Source organism: Chiloscyllium plagiosum, unplaced genomic scaffold, assembly GCF_037043375.1.
Source record: "Chiloscyllium plagiosum isolate Xiang-an unplaced genomic scaffold, Cpla_swu_hap1 HiC_scaffold_17, whole genome shotgun sequence".
NCBI classification, from domain to species: domain Eukaryota; kingdom Metazoa; phylum Chordata; class Chondrichthyes; order Orectolobiformes; family Hemiscylliidae; genus Chiloscyllium; species Chiloscyllium plagiosum.
The window spans coordinates 14,155,712-14,176,242 of NW_028270155.1; the positions used below are offsets into that span (position 1 = coordinate 14,155,712).

The following is a 20,531-nucleotide window of genomic DNA, read 5'->3' on the forward strand; positions in this document are numbered from 1 at the left end:
ATTGAACCCTAGTAAGGAGTGCGAGCCCAGCGTGGAAGAGATTGTATGCTAGTGAGGTGTGTGAGCACAGCACAGAGGAGATTGAACCCTCGTGAGGAGTCCGAGCCCAGCACAGAGGAGATTATAGACGAGTGAGGAGTGCGAGCCCAGTACGGAGGAGATTGAACCCTAGTGAGGAGTGCGAGCCAGGCACAGAGGAGATTGAACCCTAGTGAGCAGTGCGAGCCCAGCACAGAGGAGATTTAACCCGAGTGAGGAGTGCGAGCCAGGCACAGAGGAGATTGTACCCTAGTGAGGAGTGCGAGCTCACCACAGAGGAGATTGAACCCTTGTGAGGAGTACGAGCCCTGCACAGAGGAGATTATCGCCGAGTGAGGAGTGCGAGCCCAGCACGGCGGAGATTGAACTCTAGTGAGGTGTGTGAGCCGAGCACAGACGAGATTATAGCCGAGTGAGGAGTGTGAGCCCAGCACAGAGGTGATTGAACCCTAGTGAGGTGTGCGAGCCCAGCACAGAGGTGATTGAACCCTAGTGAGGTGTGCGAGCCCAGCACGGAGGAGATTGAACCCTAGTGAGGAGTCCGAGCCTAGCACGGAGGAGATTTAACAATATTTGGGAGTGCGACCTCAACACAGAAGATATTGAACACAATTGAGGAGTGTGTGCCCAGTACGGTGGAGATTGAACCCTAGTGAGGAGTGCGACACCAGCACAGAGATGATTGAACCTTGGTGAGGAGTGCGAGCCCAGCACAGACGAGATTGAACCCTCGTGAGGAGTGTGAGCCCAGCACGGAGGAGATGGAACACTAGTGCGGAGTGTGAGCCCAGCACAGAGGTGATTGAACCCTAGTGAGGAGTGTGAGCCCAGCACAGAGGTGATTGAACCCTAGTGAGGAGTGTGAGCCCAGGACAGAGGAGATTGAACCCTAGTAAGGAGTTCAAGCCCAGCACAGAGGAGATTATAGACGAGTGAGGAATGCGAGCCCAGCACGGAGGAGATTGAATGCTAGTGAGGAGTGCGAGCCCAGCACTGAGGAGATTGAACCCTAGTGAGGAGTGAGAGCCCAGCACAGAGGAGATTGAACCCTAGTGAGGAGTGCGAGCCCAGCACAGAGGAGACTGAACCCGAGTGAGGAGTGCGAGCCCAGCACAGAGGAGACTGAACCCGAGTGAGGAGTGCGAGCCCAGCACAGACGAGATTGTACCCTAGTGAGGAGTGCGAGCCCATCACAGCGGATATTGATTCCGAGTGAGGTGTGCGACCCCAGCACAGAGGAGATTGTACCCGAGTGAGGAGTGCGACCCCAGCACGGACGAGATTGAACCCTAGTGAGGTGTGCGAGTCCAGCACGGAGGTGATTGAACCCTAGTGAGGAGTGTGAGCCCAGCACGGAGGAGATTGAACCCTAGTGAGGAGTGTGAGCCCACCACAGAGGAGATTGAAACCTAGTGAGGAGTGGGAGCCCACCACAGAGGTGATTGAAACCTAGTGAGGAGTGTGAGCCTAGCACAGATGTGATTGAAACCTAGTGAGGAGTGTGAGCCCACCACAGAGGAGATTGAACCCTAGAGAGGAGTGCGAGCCCAGCACAGAGGAGACTGATCCCTAGTCAGGAGTGCGAGCCCAGCACAGAGGCGATTGAACCCTTGTGAGGAGTGCGAGCCCAGCAGAGAGGAGATTGAACCCTAGTGAGGAGTGCGAGCCCAGCACAGAGGAGATTGAACCCTAGTGAGGAGTGTGAGCCCAGCACAGAGGTGATTGAACCCGAGTGAGGAGTGTGAGCCCAGCACAGAGGTTATTGAACCCTCGTGAGGAGAGTGAGCCCAGCACAGAGGAGATTGAACCCTAGTGAGGAGTGTGAGCCCACCACAGAGGTGATTGAACCCGAGTGAGGAGTGTGAGCCTAGCACAGATGTGGTTGAACCCTAGTAAGGAGTGTGAGCCCACCACAGAGGAGATTGAACCCTAGTGAGGAGTGCGAGCCCAGCACGTAGGAGATTGAACCCTAGTGAGGAGTGTGAGCCCAGCACGGACGAGATTGAATCCTAGTGAGGAGTGTGAGCCCAGCACAGAGGAGATTGAACCCTAGTGAGGAGTGTGAGCCCAGCACGGAGGAGATTGAACCCTCGTGAGGAGTGTGAGCCCAGCACGGAGGAGATTGAACCCTAGTGAGGAATGCGACCCCAGCACAGAGGAGATTGAACCCTAGTGAGGAGTGCGAGCCCAGCAGAGAGGAGATTGAACCCTAGTGAGGGGTGCGAGCCCAGCAGAGAGGAGATTGAACCCGAGTGAGGAGTGCGAGCCCAGCACAGACGAGATTGAACCCTCGTGAGGAGTGCGACCCCAGCACAGAGGAGATTGAACCTAGTGAGGAGTGCGACCCCAGCACAGAGGAGATTGAACCTAGTGAGGAGTGTGAGCCCAGCACGGAGGAGATTGAACCCTAGTGAGGAGTGCGAGCCCAGCACAGAGGAGATTGAACCCTAGTGAGGAGTGTGAGCCCAGCACAGAGGTGATTGAACCCTAGTGAGGAGTGTGAGCCCAGCACAGAGTTTATTGAACCCTCGTGAGGAGTGTGACCCCAGCACGGAGGAGATTGAACGCGAGTGAGGAGTGCGAGCCCAGCACAGAGGAGATTGAACCCTAGTGAGGAGTGCGAGCCCAGCACAGAGGAGATTGAACCCTAGTGAGGAATGCGACCCCAGCACAGAGGAGATTGAACCTGTAAGGGGTGGTGTAATTTTTAAATCATTAACTGTTGTAGTAAGCACATAGTAAGTACAAAGCCACCATTTTAGTCTTTTCTACCTTGTAGTAAGCACCAGCAGATACTCCCCTAGATTTTCATGAATGGAACAATGGAAACAGCTTTCCTCGTGGCTGAGGGACTGCCCACAACCCACGGCTGTACATCATCATCCATATAAGGGAGAAACGGAGAACTCAAACACTGATTGGCTGGGTGATGAACCAAATAATCTCATCCATCAGGGAGGACAGTGGGGAACTTTGACACCCATTGGCTGAGACAGTAGAAGGCCCAGCCCATTACTACATGTATATAATGCGCGGGGATTACAATCTGTGTGTGTGCCTCGTGGGAAGCCATTGAGGTAACACCCGGTTCTGCAGAACTGAATACATAGTTTTGGACGAACTCCTCCGTGTCTTTGTTCTTGGGAAGGGAAGCAGAGTGCCTGATGGGGGGTCGCAGAGGCCCCTATCTTGCACAATTGGGGGCTCGTCCGGGATGCAATAATTATTGCCGGGGCTCTCTTCGGCTCGTGGATCAAGTCTGATACAAAAAGACGCGTCTGGTATATATTTATACTGCTCATTGGATCGGCTTGGTCCGTCAGCCGTCGGCCAAGAGAGTGACCCGGCTCATTAAAAATAATTTTGGATCCCGAGAAAAGGAACACACGGACGAGTGCTGGGACGACTGGTTAGTGACTATACGCGGGGGTACACACATTTAAAAAGGCCAGACAACTCCGTGCACGGATCAAGGTAAGAGAGTTTCTTTTGTTCTTCCTTGTTGGCCACGTGGTTTTGACGGTCATCTGTGAGAACGCTTTAAGCGTTTAAGACCAGGACCGAAGATAGACCATGGGAAATTGTGGTTTTGACGGTTATCTGTGAGAACGCTTTAGGCGTTTAAGACCAGGACCGAAGATAGACCATGTGAAATCAGCAGAGACGGCTGTAAATGGAAAAGAAATACCCCCCCGATAGTTCACTAGGTCAGAAATTGAGTTTATGGACGGAAAGCAGTAGGACAGAGGACTTAAAGAAAGAGACTATGATAAAATATTGTTGTTTTAATATGGACCAAAGAACCTATCCGCACCCCCTCGGTAGTTTGGCCCGAGTATGGGTCTGATGAAAACTGGGTGTGTCAACTCCTAAATATATATGTTAACAGAAAACAACCGTTTAACCCAGAGGAGAGCAAATACGCCGCCGCCTGGTTGGCGAGTGACGGCGGGGACCCCACGGGTCTCTATCCTCTGATTCCCCAAACAGACCCAAGAAAGCCCCAGAGGTCTTGGAACGTCCTCACCGACGGTTTGCCCCCTTTCGCCCTGCCCCCGTATGTACAAGCTGTGCATGCCCAGGCGTCCAGCGTGGACCTCCCTCCTGCGTCGGATAATCTCGGTTCCCAGCAGGTCATGCTCAGTGAGGGAGAGCCTGCTGGGGGGGGGGGACACTGGAGGGGAAGAAGAGCCCACCCCAGGCGTTAGGAGATCAGCCCGAATTGAGATGCGGAGAGATCAAGAAGAGAGATTGGGTGCTGAGAGGGTTAACAATGTTGAACAGATGAACCCTTTACGAGAGGTGCCGTTTGGGAACGAACGGACCGGGTTCGTAGTACAACCTTTAAATTCTGGGGATATCCGACAACTTCGCAATGAACTACCCCATCTACTGGACGATCCCGTCAGTGTCGGAACACAATTAGATCAATTTCTGGGGCCCAGTATATACACATGGGCCGAATTGCAGGCCATGATGAGTTTACTATTTAATTACGATGAAATTGTCATGATCTGGAATAGTGCAATGGCCATTTGGGATAGGGAACATCAGGGAGGCCCTCAGCGTGGAGAGCAGAAGTACCCCTTAGAGGACCCCCGGTGGGATCATAACGACACGGGGGGGGACGGGCTAATATGACAGACCTCAGAAACCTTATAATCAGGGGAATCAAAACCTGCGTGCCTAAACAGCAGAATTTAGCGAAAGCATTCGAAGTCGGACAGAAAAAGGATGAATCCCCGAGTGAGTTTTTAGACCGCTTGCGGGAGTCCATGTGAAAGTATTCCGGTTTAGACCCCGACAGGGAAATAGGCAAGGGCATGCTTAAGGTGCACTGTGTGACTAAATCATGGCCTGACATTCAGAAGAAATTACAGAAAATAGAGGAATGGGCTGAAAAAGACGTTGCGGAATTATTGCGGGAAGCACAGAAGGTGTACATTCAGAGGGATGTAGTAAGGGAAAAACAGAAGATAAAAATGATGGTGGCAGCCGTACGGGAAGCCTGTACGTCCACCGGAATGGGGGAAGAAGGTTATGGGATGGAAAGAGGAAGGTCGAGGGAAAGTTGGAGAGGGAGAGGAGCAAGATGCAGTCATTAGTGAGACTGGCTGGGAATTAGTGGAAAGTGGACGGCTACCGAATGCCTGGTCCGCACAAACGTGGAGTTGTACGCCTTGCACCGGGCTCTGTGAAATTTAAAGGGAGTAGCCGGGAAAATCTACACTGACTCTAAGTATGCCTTTGGGGTAGTACACACCTTTGGGAAGATCTGGAAGGAAAGGGGAATGATAAATAGTAGGGGAAATGAGTTGGTCCACGAGGAACTGGTAGCCATGATCTTGGAGGATTTGTTGTTACCACAAGAGATTGCTGTAGTGCATGTGAAAGGGCACCAGAAAGACAATAAAACGGAGACCCTGGGGAATCAATTGGTGGACGAACAGGCAAAATTGGCCGGGATGGGGAAGGAAGTAGTAAACTGCCTGGTAAGGATTCCCCAGATAGCCGAAATTACCGAAATGCCCACGTTTACTGACAAAGAGGAAACTCTCCTCGCATCTCTAGGGGGTACAAAAGATAGGGAAGGGAAGTGGACCCTACCCGATGGCCGCCAGCTACTAAATCGACCGTTGACGCGGGACATTATTGCCCGTCTACACCAAGGGGGTCACGGGGGTGCCCAGGCACTGTGCGATGCCTTCCTACGCCGATATGCCCACCCTGATCTGTACACAGTAGCCAAGCAGGTCACGGGAGATTGCATAATGTGCCGAAAGATCAACAAAAGGGGGCTGCGGAAGCACGCAAGGCAAGGGGGTAGGAGTCTGGCCTATAGGCCGTTTGAGTATGTCCAGGTAGATTACACTGAGCTCCCCCCCATAGGTCGCCTGAAGTATCTATTAGTAATAGTAGATCACCTGACAGGATGGGTGGAAGCTTTCCCCACTGCCACGGCAACGGCAACCCAGGTTAGCAACATTCTACTCGAACAAATCATCCCACGATTTGGGCTGCCCCGCGTTATTGACCCTGACCAGGGGAGTCACTTCACCTCGACTGTCCTCCAGAATATAGTGCAAGCGGTGGGGATTGACTGGGATTTGCATACCCCCTGGCATCCCTCTTCCTCAGGCAAGTTCGAAAGAATGAACAAAACCATCAAAAAGTAGCTAACCAAACTCACTAGTGAAATCGGCCTGCCTTGGACCAAGTGCCTACCCCTCGCCCTGTTGCAAATTCGCACCCAGCCAAGGCGGGATTTGGGTCTCCCCTTACGAAATGCTGTTTGGCCTCCCGTTCCATGGGCCGAGGGGAGAACCTCCCTTATTCGAGTCTCGGGACATGTTTGTGCAAAAATATGTGGTGGCTCTGGGGTCTGCTCTATCTCGTTTACGCCAACAGGGACTTTTGGCACAGACGCCGCCCCTCGAGTTCGCGGTGCACACCATCAAGCCGGGTCAGTGGGTCCTGATTAAAAGCTGGAAGCAACGCACCCTCGAATCAATTTGGGACGGTCCCTTCCTAGTACTTTTGACGACCGAAACGGCTGCCTGTACGGCCGAAAAGGGCTGGACACATTATACTCGAATCAAGGGACTAGTGCCACAACCAACGGAGGACGAACGAACCTCTCCGACAGAGGCATCTAAGGAACAGAGACCCTGAGAACAGACTAATTGGACTTTGGCGAGTTTAAAGGACTGTGTCCTCCGGCCAGACACGAGTGTTGCAACAAAATGCGGTCAATGTATTGTTAACTTGCTTTGCCATTATCTTTGGGCTGGGTCATAGTGTGCGTGTTACTCAATTCGGCCTCTGGGAAAAACAGGCAGAGGACCGTCGGTGGCTCTCCATCTCCGTTCCCGCCAACACAGACACTTAGTTTAGACCTATGTGGGTTGGTGCCCTGTGCGACTAAAAGTGAACTGAATCAGACTAAGCGTAACCTAGAGAGAGAAAGGGGATTCCAGGGTCAGACGTTAGTATTACAGTTGCATGGCAAAAAAAAAAAAAAAAAAAAATTGGCATCAGTAGGCCTCCAGCCCCCGGGGTCCAGGCTATGGTGTCAATTGTCCGTGATCCCATCACCCCTGGGCGGAATTGTGAGCAGAATCGGTGCAATCCACTCTATCTGACCATAAAGACCTTGGGGGCCAGGCAGGACAGAAGGGGTTGCAGATATGCTGCACGACCATCGCGGTCATTGAAGCTGGGTCTGGGGCCTCATCCACCCCCGATGAGCAGGAAAAGGTTAGGATAATTGAGATGATGGACTTGGAAAGGACCTTTGAAATAGAAACGGGATACGGGGAGGCGAATGCCTGGATGGAATGGGTCAAATATACTGTGAGGAGCATGAAAAAGAGTGATTGCTACGCATGCACGGGTGCCCGTCCTAACCCTCAGGTGGTCCCGTTCCCGCTGGGATGGGAGAAACACCCACGAGCCTTGGACTGCATGATAATGCTGTACCAGGACCGAGAGGCCTGGAACGACCCCACTTGTCGACCCTTAAGTTTGAAGTTTCCCCCCGTCAGGTCTGAGGGAGCGCCCCGCCCGCCATCATTCTCAGGGGTAACGGGTACGCACCAGGCCTGTGTCTCTCGGACGGGACTACAGTGGGACGACGATGTGGGGACATTTGACAAGTGCAGCGGATCAATTCGGCTGGTCAACGAAACTACCGGGGGGGGGAATTACTCCCACATTCATGTGCCTAGGGCAGACCTCTGGTGGTACTGTGGTGGGAGGATTCTGCGACAGACCCTGCCCCGAAAATGGACGGGCACTTGTGCAATCGTTCAATTGGCCATCCCATTCACCCTGGCATTCGAAAAACAAGAGCAACCCCGTTTCAGTGGAAGAACTGAGAGAGCTTTGGAGACCTCTTTCGATGATAACATATATTTAGACGCCATAGGGGTCCCCAGGGGTGTTCCTGACGAATACAAGGCTAGGAACCAGATAGCGGCGGGTTTTGAGTCGTCACTGTTCTGGTGAGTTACCATCAATAAGAATGTGGATTGGATTAATTATATTTACTACAATCAGCAGAGGTTCATTAATTATACCCGTGATGCAGTGAAAGGAATAGCAGAACAACTGGACGCCACTAGTCGGATGACGTGGGAAAATAGGTTGGCCTTAGACATGATGTTGGCAGAGAAGGGGGGTGTTTGTGTCATGATAGGCACTCAGTGCTGCACTTTCATCCCCAACAACACAGCCCCTGATGGGTCCATCACCCGCGCCCTGGATGGACTCACCACATTGGCGGACGAACTCGCCGAAAACTCGGGTATCGACTCTGGCCTCACGGGTTGGTTGGAAGCTTGGTTCGGTAAATGGACAGGGGTGGTCGTTCCCTTTCTTGTCTCATGTATAGTGGTGGCAGGGGTACTCACTGCCCTTGGGTGTTGTGTTATTCCCTGCGTCCGGGGATTAACTCAACGACTGATCAAAACCGCCCTTACTAAGAGGGACGTTCCCTATGGGCAGGTTGAACGAATGAATCTCGAGATGGAACAACGTGAATCCCTATTGGGCGGGGGTGGTATTAGAGATGGGCAGTTTGATGAACAAGCTCAGGAGTTATTAAACGCCCTGGAGAGGAAACTCCCAGTTTAAAAATTACAAACCGTAAGAAAAGACACGGGGGATTTGTAAGGGGTGGTGTAATTTTTAAATCATTAACTGTTGTAGTAAGCACATAGTAAGTACAAAGCCACCATTTTAGTCTTTTCTACCTTGTAGTAAGCACCAGCAGATACTCCCCTAGATTTTCATGAATGGAACAATGGAAACAGCTTTCCTCGTGGCTGAGGGACTGCCCACAACCCACGGCTGTACATCATCATCCATATAAGGGAGAAACGGAGAACTCAAACACTGATTGGCTGGGTGATGAACCAAATAATCTCATCCATCAGGGAGGACAGTGGGGAACTTTGACACCCATTGGCTGAGACAGTAGAAGGCCCAGCCCATTACTACATGTATATAATGCGCGGGGATTACAATCTGTGTGTGTGCCTCGTGGGAAGCCATTGAGGTAACACCCGGTTCTGCAGAACTGAATACATAGTTTTGGACGAACTCCTCCGTGTCTTTGTTCTTGGGAAGGGAAGCAGAGTGCCTGATGGGGGGTCGCAGAGGCCCCTATCTTGCACAAACCCTAGTGAGGTGTGCGACCCCAGCACAGAGGAGATTGAACCCTAGTGAGGAGTGCGAGCCCAGCACAGAGGAGATTGAACCCTAGTGAGGAGTGCGAGCCCAGCACAGAGGAGATTGAACCCGAGTGAGGAGTGTGATCCCAGCACGGACGAGATTGAACCCTAGTGAGGTGTGCGACACCAGCACAGAGGAGATTGAACCCTAGTGAGGAGTGCGAGCCCAGCACAGAGGAGATTGAACCCTAGTGAGGAGTGCGAGCCCAGCAGAGAGGAGATTGAACCCTAGTGAGGGGTGCGAGCCCAGCAGAGAGGAGATTGAACCCTAGTGAGGAGTGCGAGCCCAGCACAGAGGAGATTGAACCCTAGTGAGGAGTGCGACCCCAGCACAGAGGAGATTGAACCTAGTGAGGAGTGCGACCCCAGCACAGAGGAGATTGAACCTAGTGAGGAGTGTGAGCCCAGCACGGAGGAGATTGAACCCTAGTGAGGAGTGTGAGCCCAGCACAGAGGTGATTGAACCCGAGTGAGGAGTGCGAGCCCAGCACAGAGGAGATTGAACCCTAGTGAGGAGTGTGAGCCCAGCACAGAGGTGATTGAACCCGAGTGAGGAGTGTGAGCCCAGCACAGAGGTTATTGAACCCTCGTGAGGAGTGTGACCCCAGCACGGAGGAGATTGAACGCTAGTGAGGAGTGCGAGCCCAGCACGGAGGAGATTGAACCCTAGTGAGGAGTGCGAGCCCAGCACAGAGGAGATTGAACCCTAGTGAGGAATGCGACCCCAGCACAGAGGAGATTGAACCCTAGTGAGGTGTGCGACCCCAGCACAGAGGAGATTGAACCCTAGTGAGGAGTGCGAGCCCAGCACAGAGGAGATTGAACCCTAGTGAGGAGTGTGAGCCCAGCACAGAGGAGATTGAACCCGAGTGAGGAGTGTGAGCCCAGCACGGAGGAGATTGAACCCTCGTGAGGAGTGTGAGCCCAGCACGGAGGAGATTGAACCCTAGTGAGGAATGCGACCCCAGCACAGAGGAGATTGAACCCTAGTGAGGTGTGCGACCCCAGCACAGAGGAGATTGAACCCTAGTGAGGAGTGCGAGCCCAGCACGGAGGAGATTGATCCCTCGTGAGGAGTGTGAGCCCAGCACGGAGGAGATTGAACCCTAGTGAGGAGTGCGAGCCCAGCTCAGAGGAGATTGAACCCTAGTGAGGAGTGCGAGCCCAGCACAGAGGAGATTGTACCCGAGTGAGGAGTGCGAGCCCAGCACAGACGAGATAGTACCCTAGTGCGGATTGCGAGCCCAGCACAGAGGAGATTGAACCCTAGTGAGGTGTGTGAGCCCAGCACAGAGGAGATTGCACCCGAGTGAGGAGTGCGAGCCCAGCACAGACGAGATAGTACCCTAGTGCGGATTGCGAGCCCAGCACAGAGGAGATTGAACCCTAGTGAGGTGTGTGAGCCCAGCACAGAGGAGATTATAGCCGAGTGAGGAGTGCGAGCCCATCACAGCGGACATTGTACCCTAGTGAGGTGTGTGAGCGAAGCGCAGAGGTGATTGAACCCTAGTGAGGAGTGCGAGCCCATCACAGCGGATATTGATTCCGAGTGAGGTGTACGATCCCAGCACAGAGGAGATTGAACCCTAGAGAGGAGTGTGAGCCCAGCACAGAGGAGATTGAACCCTAGTGAGGAGTGCGAGCCCAGCACGGAGGTGATTGTACCCGAGTGAGGAGTGTGAGCCCAGCACAGAGGAGATTGAACCTAGTGAGGAGTGCGAGCCCAGCACGGAGGAGATTGAACCCTAGTGAGGAGTGCGAGCCCAGCACAGAGGAGATTGAACCCTAGTGAGGAGTGCGAGCCCAGCACGGAGGTGATTGTACCCGAGTGAGGAGTGTGAGCCCAGCACAGAGGAGATTGAACCTAGTGAGGAGTGCGACCCCAGCACAGAGGAGATTGAACCTAGTGAGGAGTGTGAGCCCAGCACAGAGGAGATTGAACCTAGTGAGGAGTGCGACCCCAGCACAGAGGAGATTGAACCCTAGTGAGGAGTGTGAGCCCAGCACGGAGGAGATTGAACCTAGTGAGGAGTGTGAGCCCAGCACGGAGGAGATTGAACCTAGTGAGGAGTGCGACCCCAGCACAGAGGAGATTGAACCTAGTGAGGAGTGCGACCCCAGCACAGAGGAGATTGAACCTAGTGAGGAGTGCGACCCCAGCACAGAGGAGATTGAACCTAGTGAGGAGTGCGACCCCAGCACAGAGGAGATTGAACCTAGTGAGGAGTGCGACCCCAGCACAGAGGAGATTGAACCTAGTGAGGAGTGTGAGCCCAGCACGGAGGAGATTGAACCTAGTGAGGAGTGCGAGCCCAGCACATAGGTGATTGAACCCTAGTGAGGAGTGCGACCCCAGCACAGAGGAGATTGAACCCTAGTGAGGAGTGTGAGCCCAACACAGAGGTGATTGAACCCTAGTGAGGAGTGTGAGCCCAGCACAGAGGTTATTGAACCCTCGTGAGGAGCGTGAGCCCAGCACAGAGGAGATTGAACCCTAGTGAGGAGTGTGAGCCCACCACAGAGGTGATTGAACCCTAGTAAGGAGTGTGAGCCCAGCACAGAGGAGATTGTACCCGAGTGAGGAGTGAGAGCCCAGCGTGGAGGAGATTGTATCCTAGTGAGGTGTGTGAGCACAGCAGAGAGGATATTGAACCCTAGTGAGGAGTGCGAGCCCAGCACGGAGGTGATTGAACCCTAGTGAGGAGTGCGAGCCCAGCACGGAGGAGATTGAACCCTAGTGAGGAGTGCGAGCCCAGCACAGAGGAGATTGCACCCGAGTGAGGAGTGCGAGCCCAGCACAGACGAGATAGTACCCTAGTGCGGATTGCGAGCCCAGCACAGAGGAGATTGAACCCTAGTGAGGAGTGCGACCCCAGCACGGAGGAGATTGTACCCTAGTGAGGTGTGTGAGCCCAGCACAGAGGAGATTATAGCCGAGTGAGGAGTGCGAGCCCATCACAGCGGACATTGTACCCTAGTGAGGTGTGTGAGCGAAGCGCAGAGGTGATTGAACCCTAGTGAGGAGTGCGAGCCCATCACAGCGGATATTGATTCCGAGTGAGGTGTGCGATCCCAGCACAGAGGAGATTGAACCCTAGAGAGGAGTGTGAGCCCAGCACAGAGGAGAGTGAACCCTAGTGAGGAGTGCGAGCCCAGCACGGAGGTGATTGAACCCTAGTGAGGTGTGCGAGCCCAGCACGGACGAGATTGAACCCTAGTGAGGAGTGTGAGCCCAACACAGAGGTGATTGAACCCTAGTGAGGAGTGTGAGCCCAGCACAGAGGTTATTGAACCCTCGTGAGGAGCGTGAGCCCAGCACAGAGGAGATTGAACCCTAGTGAGGAGTGTGAGCCCACCACAGAGGTGATTGAACCCTAGAGGGGAGTGTGAGCCTAGCACAGAGGAGATTGAACCCTAGTAAGGAGTGTGAGCCCAGCACAGAGGAGATTGTACCCGAGTGAGGAGTGAGAGCCCAGCGTGGAGGAGATTGTATCCTAGTGAGGTGTGTGAGCACAGCAGAGAGGATATTGAACCCTAGTGAGGAGTGCGAGCCCAGCACAGAGGAGATTATAGCCGAGTCATGAGTGCGAGCCCAGCACGGAGGAGATTGAACCCTAGTGAGGAGTGCGAGCCCAGCACAGAGGAGATTGAACCCTCGTGAGGAGTGCGAGCCCAGCACAGAGGACATTGAACCCTAGTGAGGAGTGCCAGCCCAGCACAGAAGAGATTATAGCCGAGTGAGGAGTGCGAGCTCAGCACGGAGGAGATTGAATGCTAGTGAGGTGTGTGAGCCGAGCACAGAGGAGATTATAGCCGATTGAGGAGTGTGAGCCCAGCACAGAGGAGATTGAACCCGAGTGAGGAGTGCGAGCCCCGCACGGAGGAGATTGAACCCTAGTGAGGAACGCGACCCCAGCACAGAGGAGATTGAACACTAGTGAGGTGTGCGACCCCAGCACAGAGGAGATTGAACCCTAGTGAGGAGTGCGAGCCCAGCACGGAGGAGATTGAACCCTCGTGAGGAGTGTGAGCCCAGCACAGACGAGATTGAACCCTAGTGAGGAGTGCGAGCCCAGCTCAGAGGAGATTGAACCCTAGTGAGGAATGCAACCCCAGCACAGAGGAGATTGAACCCTAGTGAGGAGTGCGAGCCCAGCACAGAGGACATTGAACCCTAGTGAGGAGTGCGAGCCCAGCACAGAGGAGATTGAACCCGAGTGAGGAGTGCGAGCCCAGCACAGAGGAGATTGAACCCTAGTGAGGAGTGCGAGCCCATCACAGCGGATATTGATTCCGAGTGAGGTGTGCGACCCCAGCACAGAGGAGATTGTACCCGAGTGAGGAGTGTGAGCCCAGCACAGAGGAGATTGAACCCTAGTGAGAAGTGTGAGCCCAACACAGAGGTGATTGAACCCTAGTGAGGAGTGTGAGCCCAGCACAGAGGTTATTGAACACTAGTGAGGAGTGTGAGCCCACCACAGAGGAGATTGAACCCTAGTAAGGTGTGGGAGCCCAGCACAGAGGAGATTGTACCCGAGTGAGGAGTGGGAGTCAGGCGTGGAGGAGATTGTATCCTAGTGAGGTGTGTGAGCACAGCACAGAGCATATTGAACCCGAGCGAGGAGTGCGAGCCCAGCACAGAGGAGATTATAGCCGAGTGATGAGTGCGAGCCCAGCACGAAGGAGATTGAACCCTAGTGAGGAGTGCGAGCCCAGCACGGAGGAGATTGAACCCTCGTGAGGAGTGTGAGCCCAGCACGGAGGAGATTGAACCCTAGTGAGGAATGCGACCCCAGCACAGAGGAGATTGAACCCTAGTGAGGAGTGCGAGCCCAGCAGAGAGGAGATTGAACCCTAGTGAGGGGTGCGAGCCCAGCAGAGAGGAGATTGAACCCTAGTGAGGAGTGCGAGCCCAGCACAGAGGAGATTGAACCCTAGTGAGGAGAGCGACCCCAGCACAGAGGAGATTGAACCTAGTGAGGAGTGCGACCCCAGCACAGAGGAGATTGAACCTAGTGAGGAGTGTGAGCCCAGCACGGAGGAGATTGAACCCTAGTGAGGAGTGCGAGCCCAGCACAGAGGAGATTGAACCCTAGTGAGGAGTGTGAGCCCAGCACAGAGGTGATTGAACCCTAGTGAGGAGTGTGAGCCCAGCACAGAGGTTATTGAACCCTCGTGAGGAGTGTGACCCCAGCACGGAGGTGATTGAACGCTCGTGAGGAGTGCGAGCCCAGCACGGAGGAGATTGAACCCTAGTGAGGAGTGCGAGCCCAGCACAGAGGAGATTGAACGCTAGTGAGGAGTGCGACCCCAGCACAGAGGAGATTGAACCCTAGTGATGTGTGCGACCCCAGCACAGAGGAGATTGAACCCTAGTGAGGAGTGCGAGCCCAGCACAGAGGAGATTGAACCCTAGTGAGGAGAGCGACCCCAGCACAGAGGAGATTGAACCTAGTGAGGAGTGCGACCCCAGCACAGAGGAGATTGAACCTAGTGAGGAGTGTGAGCCCAGCACGGAGGAGATTGAACCCTAGTGAGGAGTGCGAGCCCAGCACAGAGGAGATTGAACCCTAGTGAGGAGTGTGAGCCCAGCACAGAGGTGATTGAACCCTAGTGAGGAGTGTGAGCCCAGCACAGAGGTTATTGAACCCTCGTGAGGAGTGTGACCCCAGCACGGAGGTGATTGAACGCTCGTGAGGAGTGCGAGCCCAGCACGGAGGAGATTGAACCCTAGTGAGGAGTGCGAGCCCAGCACAGAGGAGATTGAACGCTAGTGAGGAGTGCGACCCCAGCACAGAGGAGATTGAACCCTAGTGATGTGTGCGACCCCAGCACAGAGGAGATTGAACCCTAGTGAGGAGTGCGAGCCCAGCACAGAGGAGATTGAACCCTAATGAGGAGTGTGAGCCCAGCACAGAGGAGATTGAACCCGAGTGAGGAGTGTGAGCCCAGCACGGAGGAGATTGAACCCTCGTGAGGAGTGTGAGCCCAGCACGGAGGAGATTGAACCCTAGTGAGGAGGGCGAGCCCAGCACGGAGGAGATTGAACCCTAGTGAGGAGTGCGAGCCCAGCTCAGAGGAGATGGAACCCTAGTGAGGAATGCAACCCCAGCACAGAGGAGATTGAACCCTAGTGAGGAGTGCGAGCCCAGCACAGAGGAGATTGTACCCTATTGAGGTGTGCGACCCCAGCACAGAGGAGATTGCACCCGAGTGAGGAGTGCGAGCCCAGCACAGACGAGATAGTACCCTAGTGCGGATTGCGAGCCCAGCACAGAGGAGATTGAACCCTAGTGAGGAGGGCGAGCCCAGCACGGAGGAGATTGAACCCTAGTGAGGTGTGTGAGCCCAGCACAGAGGAGATTATAGCCGAGTGAGGAGTGCGAGCCCATCACAGCGGACATTGTACCCTAGTGAGGTGTGTGAGCGAAGCGCAGAGGTGATTGAACCCTAGTGAGGAGTGCGAGACCATCACAGCGGATATTGATTCCGAGTGAGGTGTGCGACCCCAGCACAGAGGAGATTGAACCCTAGTGAGGTGTGCGACCCCAGCACAGAGGAGATTGAACCATAGTGAGGAGTGCGAGCCCAGCACGGAGGTGATTGAACCCTAGTGAGGTGTGCGAGCCCAGCACGGACGAGATTGAACCCTCGTGAGGAGTGTGAGCCCAACACAGAGGTGATTGAACCCTAGTGAGGAGTGTGAGCCCAGCACAGAGGTTATTGAACCCTCGTGAGGAGCGTGAGCCCAGCACAGAGGAGATTGAACCCTAGTGAGGAGTGTGAGCCCACCACAGAGGTGATTGAACCCTAGAGGGGAGTGTGAGCCTAGCACAGATGTGATTGAACCCTAGTGAGGAGTGTGAGCCCACCACAGAGGAGATTGAACCCTAGTAAGGAGTGTGAGCGCAGCACAGAGGAGATTGTACCCGAGTGAGGAGTGAGAGCCCAGCGTCGAGGAGATTGTATCCTAGTGAGGTGTGTGAGCACAGCAGAGAGGATATTGAACCCTAGTGAGGAGTGCGAGCCCAGCACAGAGGAGATTATAGCCGAGTCATGAGTGCGAGCCCAGCACGGAGGAGATTGAACTCTAGTGAGGAGTGCGAGCCCAGCACAGAGGAGATTGAACCCTCGTGAGGAGTGCGAGCCCAGCACAGAGGACATTGAACTCTAGTGAGGAGTGCGAGCCCAGCACAGAGGAGTTTGAACCCTAGTGAGGAGTGCGAGCCCAGCACAGAGGAGATTATAGCCGAGAGAGGAGTGCGAGCTCAGCACGGAGGAGATTGAATGCTAGTGAGGTGTGTGAGCCGAGCACAGAGGAGATTATAGCCGATTGAGGAGTGTGAGCCCAGCACAGAGGAGATTGAACCCGAGTGAGGAGTGCGAGCCCCGCACGGAGGAGATTGAACCCTAGTGAGGAATGCGACCCCAGCACAGAGGAGATTGAACCCTAGTGAGGTGTGCGAACCCCAGCACAGAGGAGATTGAACCCTAGTGAGGAGTGCGAGCCCAGCACGGAGGAGATTGAACCCTTGTGAGGAGTGTGAGCCCAGCACGGAGGAGATTGAACCCTAGTGAGGAGTGCGAGCCCAGCTCAGAGGAGATTGAACCCTAGTGAGGAATGCAACCCCAGCACAGAGGAGATTGAACCATGGTGAGGAGTGTGAGCCCAAAACGGAGGAGATTGAACTCCAGTGAGGAGTGCGAGCCCAGCACAGAGGAGATTGCACCCGAGTGAGGAGTGCGAGCCCAGCACAGAGGAGATTGAACCCTAGTGAGGAGTGCGAGCCCAGCACAGAGGAGATTGAACCCTAGTGAGGAGTGCGAGCCCAGCACAGAGGAGATTGAACCCTAGTGAGGAGTGCGAGCCCAGCACAGAGGAGATTGAACCCTAGTGAGGAGTGCGAGCCCATCACAGCGGACATTAATTCCGAGTGAGGTGTGCGACCCCAGCACAGAGGAGATTGTACCCGAGTGAGGAGTGTGAGCCCATCACAGAGGAGATTGAACCCTAGTGAGGAGTGTGAGCCCACCACAGAGGTGATTGAACCCTAGTGAGGAGTGTGAGCCTAGCACAGATGTGATTGAACCCTAGTGAGGAGTCTGAGCCCACCACAGAGGAGATTGAACCCTAGTAAGGTGTGGGAGCCCAGCACAGAGGAGATTGTACCCGAGTGAGGAGTGAGAGTCAAGCGTGGAGGAGATTGTATCCTAGTGAGGTGTGTGAGCACAGCACAGAGCATATTGAACCCTAGTGAGGAGTGCGAGCCCAGCACAGAGGAGATTATAGCCGAGTGATGAGTGCGAGCCCAGCACGGAGGAGATTGAACCCTAGTGAGGAGTGCGAGCCCAGCACAGAGGAGATTGAACCCTAGTGAGGAGTGCGAGCCCAGCACAGAGGAGATTGAACCCTAGTGAGGAGTGCGAGCCCAGCACAGAGGTGATTGAACCCTAGTGAGGAGTGCGAGCCCAGCACAGATGTGATTGAACCCTAGTAAGGGGTGCGAGCCCAGCACGGAGGAGATTGAACCCTAGTGAGGAGTGCGACCCCAGCACAGAGGAGATTGAACCCTAGTGAGGAGTGCGAGCCCAGCACGGAGGAGATTGAACCCTAGTGAGGAGTGCGAGCCCAGCACAGTGGAGATTGAAACCCAGTGAGGAGTGTGAGCCCAGCACAGAGGAGATTGAACCCGAGTGAGGAATGCGAGCCCAGCACAGAGGAGATTGAACCCTAGTGAGGTGTGCGACCCCAGCACAGAGGAGATTGTACCCTAGTGAGGAGTGCGAGCCCAGCACAGCGGATATTGATTCCGAGTGAGGTGTGCGACCCCAGCACAGAGGAGATTGAACCCGAGTGAGGAGTGCGACACCAGCACAGAGGAGATTGACCCCGAGTGAGGAGTGCGAGCCCAGCACGGAGGAGATTGAACCCTAGTGAGGAGTGCGAGCCCAGCACAGAGGAGATTGAACCCGAGTGAGGAGTGTGAGCCCAGCACGGAGGAGATTGAACCCTCGTGAGGAGTGTGAGCCCAGCACGGAGGAGATTGAACCCTAGTGAGGAATGCGACCCCAGCACAGAGGAGATTGAACCCTCGTGAGGTGTGCGACCCCAGCACAGAGGAGATTGAACCCTAGTGAGGAGTGCGAGCCCAGCACGGAGGAGATTGAACCCTAGTGAGGAGTGCGAGCCCAGCTCAAAGGAGATTGAACCCTAGTGAGGAATGCAACCCCAGCACAGAGGAGATTGAACCCTAGTGAGGAGTGCGAGCCCACCACAGAGGTGATTGAACCCTAGAGGGGAGTGTGAGCCTAGCACAGATGTGATTGAACCCTAGTGAGGAGTGTGAGCCCACCACAGAGGAGATTGAACCCTAGTAAGGAGTGTGAGCGCAGCACAGAGGAGATTGTACCCGAGTGAGGAGTGAGAGCCCAGCGTCGAGGAGATTGTATCCTAGTGAGGTGTGTGAGCACAGCAGAGAGGATATTGAACCCTAGTGAGGAGTGCGAGCCCAGCACAGAGGAGATTATAGCCGAGTCATGAGTGCGAGCCCAGCACGGAGGAGATTGAACTCTAGTGAGGAGTGCGAGCCCAGCACAGAGGAGATTGAACCCTCGTGAGGAGTGCGAGCCCAGCACAGAGGACATTGAACTCTAGTGAGGAGTGCGAGCCCAGCACAGAGGAGTTTGAACCCTAGTGAGGAGTGCGAGCCCAGCACAGAGGAGATTATAGCCGAGAGAGGAGTGCGAGCTCAGCACGGAGGAGATTGAATGCTAGTGAGGTGTGTGAGCCGAGCACAGAGGAGATTATAGCCGATTGAGGAGTGTGAGCCCAGCACAGAGGAGATTGAACCCGAGTGAGGAGTGCGAGCCCCGCACGGAGGAGATTGAACCCTAGTGAGGAATGCGACCCCAGCACAGAGGAGATTGAACCCTAGTGAGGTGTGCGAACCCCAGCACAGAGGAGATTGAACCCTAGTGAGGAGTGCGAGCCCAGCACGGAGGAGATTGAACCCTTGTGAGGAGTGTGAGCCCAGCACGGAGGAGATTGAACCCTAGTGAGGAGTGCGAGCCCAGCTCAGAGGAGATTGAACCCTAGTGAGGAATGCAACCCCAGCACAGAGGAGATTGAACCATGGTGAGGAGTGTGAGCCCAAAACGGAGGAGATTGAACTCCAGTGAGGAGTGCGAGCCCAGCACAGAGGAGATTGCACCCGAGTGAGGAGTGCGAGCCCAGCACAGAGGAGATTGAACCCTAGTGAGGAGTGCGAGCCCAGCACAGAGGAGATTGAACCCTAGTGAGGAGTGCGAGCCCAGCACAGAGGAGATTGAACCCTAGTGAGGAGTGCGAGCCCAGCACAGAGGAGATTGAACCCTAGTGAGGAGTGCGAGCCCATCACAGCGGACATTAATTCCGAGTGAGGTGTGCGACCCCAGCACAGAGGAGATTGTACCCGAGTGAGGAGTGTGAGCCCATCACAGAGGAGATTGAACCCTAGTGAGGAGTGTGAGCCCACCACAGAGGTGATTGAACCCTAGTGAGGAGTGTGAGCCTAGCACAGATGTGATTGAACCCTAGTGAGGAGTCTGAGCCCACCACAGAGGAGATTGAACCCTAGTAAGGTGTGGGAGCCCAGCACAGAGGAGATTGTACCCGAGTGAGGAGTGAGAGTCAAGCGTGGAGGAGATTGTATCCTAGTGAGGTGTGTGAGCACAGCACAGAGCATATTGAACCCTAGTGAGGAGTGCGAGCCCAGCACAGAGGAGATTATAGCCGAGTGATGAGTGCGAGCCCAGCACGGAGGAGATTGAACCCTAGTGAGGAGTGCGAGCCCAGCACAGAGGAGATTGAACCCTAGTGAGGAGTGCGAGCCCAGCACAGAGGAGATTGAACCCTAGTGAGGAGTGCGAGCCCAGCACAGAGGTGATTGAACCCTAGTGAGGAGTGCGAGCCCAGCACAGATGTGATTGAACCCTAGTAAGGGGTGCGAGCCCAGCACGGAGGAGATTGAACCCTAGTGAGGAGTGCGACCCCAGCACAGAGGAGATTGAACCCTAGTGAGGAGTGCGAGCCCAGCACGGAGGAGATTGAACCCTAGTGAGGAGTGCGAGCCCAGCACAGTGGAGATTGAAACCCAGTGAGGAGTGTGAGCCCAGCACAGAGGAGATTGAACCCGAGTGAGGAATGCGAGCCCAGCACAGAGGAGATTGAACCCTAGTGAGGTGTGCGACCCCAGCACAGAGGAGATTGTACCCTAGTGA

General features: G+C 54.7%; 2 long non-coding RNA genes across 2 annotated transcripts in view; one reads left to right on the plus strand and one right to left on the minus strand.

Annotated features, from left to right (window-relative positions):
- LOC148147283 (uncharacterized) overlaps positions 1-20,531 on the minus strand; it is a 127,373-nt gene that overhangs the window by 91,200 nt on the left and 15,642 nt on the right. The window lies entirely within an intron of this gene.
- LOC122551783 (uncharacterized) lies at positions 2,733-9,141 on the plus strand. The gene is made up of 2 exons (XR_015759912.1): positions 2,733-3,513; positions 6,448-9,141. It is a non-coding gene; the product is annotated as an uncharacterized LOC122551783 (long non-coding RNA).